Source organism: Varroa destructor, unplaced genomic scaffold (genome assembly GCF_002443255.2).
Source record: "Varroa destructor unplaced genomic scaffold, Vdes_3.0 BEIS01000005.1, whole genome shotgun sequence".
Taxonomy (NCBI): domain Eukaryota; kingdom Metazoa; phylum Arthropoda; class Arachnida; order Mesostigmata; family Varroidae; genus Varroa; species Varroa destructor.
Genome location: NW_019211458.1, coordinates 13148208 through 13152600, shown reverse-complemented (window position 1 = coordinate 13152600; position 4393 = coordinate 13148208).

Here is a 4393-nt window from a genome sequence, read left to right as displayed (position 1 = left end):
AACTTCAAGATCTCAACATCCCACTTCTTAACCTGGTTTTCCATTGATAAAGCTCCGGCTCCAGAAGAACATCATTTCTTCATATCTTTTTTTTTGTGACATTTAGATTGCAATATCGCTGCACGTTACTGCTTGGTACATATCTGTATGATGCATCTCATGAGATGTTTTTCGTTCCGTCCTACATGTCCACGCACACAATGTCAGCCTCTCTAAATATTAACGCTATATATCATTTTCAGATCTAGCCACGACACTCATCTATTCACGCAAAATACGAACGAATTTCTCTGCGTGTCCTCAGCAGACTGACAAAGGACTCACTATTATCATCGGCTCAAACGGAAAGGGGTCACTAGGAGAACTCCGTTAGTCGTTGAGCAGTACAATGGATTTATAGGACAACGCGAAACACCCGTCTGTAACTGGCGCAATACCTTTTTGGCGGGAGCATTTTGAATAAAGCGGGCTCGCTCCGTTAACCCACTGCCGTCATCTGCTAATTCAATTTTTCATTTACAATGCAGTCATTCATCCATTTTCTATTTCAACTGTCACAACTCGGCTACAACTACCTTTCGCTTCTGGTGATGAAATATCAGCGTTTGCAAATCATACACGGTATATTCTCTGACACGTGACATATTATTTTTCTCGAGTAACTGACAAAAATCCGTTCATCCATCGAATCGCAGCGTGAGCCTTTGTCTGGTTATAACAGTCCGATAACAACCAAGTAGCTGCATTTCCTTTACTCCGTTTGCATACAGCAGAAAATACGATAGATTTATTTTGTCTTGATACAAGAAACTACATAAAAAAAAAAAAGTATAAATCAGGAAACGAAACGTATGATTTTTGCTAACACTCCTTTGATAAGGATTTGTTAAACAAACGCTTAATAGAAGAGCCTTGAAAGTATGCTGCCGACATGGAAGCTTATTCAATCGACGATATCCAAATGTAGAAAAACAGGCATCATTAAAGTGTACTACTACAATCGACGTGGTCTAATAAGACTTCTGCTATACAAAGCAGAACTGACAATTTCAAATATTTCTCTGGTCCGCCTAATTCACTAAGTGTCGTTTTATGGTAGAGCGAAACACAAATAACTTTATAAGACACCAGTTTCTTGCATAGGAAGTCGGCAAACAATGATGATACCGTCGATAATTAACGGACGATTTGCTTCAAAATTAAATGCCCGGCTCATATCGTGAACGGAACGGCAACGGTACCGGTACAGCGAAGAGCTCAGGCAGACATTCGACTCATTTCTTAATTAAATGCACTTCAAATTATTTGTGTAATGATCATGTTCCAAAAATAATTTATGCAGATCTTATGAAGTGAAGCATTTCCGTAAATGTTTAGAAATTAGCCGCTTGGTGGAGCCCATGAGAGTCCTTTATGCGACAATTTATTTCATAAAATTTATCAAGGTATTTTGAGGTAGTTTGAGAAACATCCACCTAGAGAGGTTTTTTGAATTTCTATGATTTTCAAGGATACTAGCTTTGCAATGCTACTCGTGCATGCTTGACAAGTGGTGCCGTTTTCGCCGACGCCGAACGCGCCGCTATATGTATCAGAGCAAGTGATATCTGTCAGTCTGGCCATTGCTGTCGCCCCATTTGTAACATAGTAGATGTAAGCCAAAAAATATAAAGAGAACGTTTCACACCTTAGGTAGACAACTCTACGCCACGTTTTTTGCGAAGATACATTGTCTCTGTGGAAAATAGTTACCAATATGTACGGGTTGGAAATAACCTAGCTTAACTTTATCTAAATGTGTGACGATAGCGACAAGTGCATAATGCGAAATTTTGAATAATTATTGTAGAGATCCAGACTTCAGTGGTCAAACAAAATTGCTTTTTTGCCACATCCCTTCTTGAAGGGTCTCCACCGAGGGAAGCTGATCATCAATCAATCAGACAGACTACTATGCATAACAAAGAGATATCTTCATTTTTCGCTAGAAATGTCGTAACGATGGCTTGGGCTAGTACTGTATATTACAGGATGCAGAATCATCGGCGGACTATATATATTCTATATACTATTTGATTTATGCTAACGGGAAGAGATAATTCCTTGATCTTATGAGGAAAACCGATTGACAACAAGATATGCACTTAATGGCGTATGTATTTATTCAATTAATTACAATTTTACTAATTTCGTACGTTTTATTGCCTCACACAACAATGTTAACAACACTAACTGAGTCAGCCAAGCAGACCGCGTTGGATTCGGTGTGAGTTTATCTGAAGCTCGTCTCGAAAATTCAAAAACTGTTCGGTATCGGCAAAAACCACTATCCGCACTCAGAATTATGACAGCCACTTCAGCTCATCGAAGGATATGCTCGTACCACTCCCGCCTAAACATGTCTTCGTCAAATTTCAGGAAGATAGTTATTGTATTAACGTTCTGAATAGTGTTCAAGGGATAGGTATCAATATACCTGCTTTAATTGATTGCTGAAATGCTTCAACAAATCAAGCTTGCTTAATTATGTTTGACATTGGACTCGTGCAGCTACATGCACGTGCACGAATTGGCTTCGTAATTTCATTTAAAGCTAGATGAATTGCTTTAGCATTGTTCAGCCTGTGAAGGGATATCGAACCTGGAATAATTCAAGTGGTGTGAAACGGTTTTGTGTAACAATGGTGTCCGCTATGTCTAGAACTGAGACAGTTTCAAAGATAGCGTATATGAATACGTTTGGCAAAAACTATGTTATCTACTAATAGTCTTAATCTGTGTGAGTAGTTCTCCAAATCAGCAGGTATTGCTGAGGATTTTGAATTTCATGTTATAACTGTTTGTCTGTAACGACAGACTAACAATCATATAGTAAAAATAAGTGACGATCTTTTTTTGCCGAAAACATTATGTATTTTAGCGATATGTTCAAAGTTTCGATGTTCTCTTAATGAAATATTTAAACACTGGCCTGAAACTATAACTTGAGCAACTAATCGTACATAAGTAAGTCATAAATCTTAGAGCTTACTAGGACTATCCTTTCTAATCGTAAAAGGCTCCTAGCGATGCTGCAATATCGATTCGATTTTAAGAACTAACCTTGTATGGATACTCTAATTGCAAAAAAAAAAAAAAAAAAAAAAGAAAAAAAAACTAATTGGAAAAGCTAACCCTGTGAAAGCTTCATGAAGGACGTTTTATTCTGTTCTCACGTCCAATGAATAATGATTTAAGCATAACAAAAAAAAAAATTTACTTCATAGATTAGCTAATAAAGAAATTCCATAAAATGTGTAGAAAATCGAAGCTTATAGAATATCTACCGCTAGCATCTATATTATTTCACATTGTATTTGCGTTTCTCCTATGAACCTAATCGCTTACGATGACTATTTTAACCGTTTAATTTATCAGGTCTCATACTGATTTCATTCCTGTGAACAGAGTCAGCTCCGAATGGAATGAATAACTTAGTTCTTAAACCGCCTAGTTTTCTTTACTTTTTCGTATCGAATCAGGTCACCTCATGCCCCCGAGGAAAAAAATTGTTTGAAAAGCTTTCTCTTCGCTTGTTCTCGTGTGTCATGACAGTATTAGTTTCGACTCGCTTTGAATTTTTCCAGCCGCTAGATGGTGCAACAACCCCAGATGGCTATGGCTGATAGGAACGTTGCGCTCAAGGCGCCATCTGATGATCGATTGCTTTTAACGTCTTTCGCTTTCCGCCTTCTTCCCTCACCAGTTTGTGGTGCACGGTTCAAAGATTGTCGGGTGGTGTTAGAAAGAGTGTGACGAGGAAGTGAAGTTCTTGCGCATAGATAATTCCTCACCCTCTGTATGTAGAGCAAAATCGAAACCAGTAGGGGTCACGGTAGCGTTAAGTTCACAAAAAAGGAAGGAAACTCGACTATTACAACCGTTTTGCAAAAAAAAAACACAAAATAATCATTCCGTCTTTGGAGTATCTAAGCTTGTCGTTAATTGTTTGTTCAATAAAGTTTGCACATGTTCTTTTATTTATACATTGCTTATAAATTTTAAATTCAAAGCAATGCGTTGGTATTAATTGAACATAGCATATTAGGGTTGCGTCTTCTAGCTTTAGATTTTAGGTAACGTATTGAGCCCTCACAACGCTTAGCAGAATATTTTTTTGGTTTCTAGACGGAGTGGTAGATTCAAGTCGAGGCTATTTTTATCCATCCATTACCCTTTTTACCAGCGTAGTACTATTTAGAGCTACTGGCCGGCATTCCCATTAAAAGTGATGCCTATTTGACTATAGAACCGCCACCTACCTTAATTATTGATCAACAGACAAGCAACGACTTGCCTGACCCACGGACTTATTGGCCCATTCGTCAGCTTATTGTGCAAAGACGGTATAGGA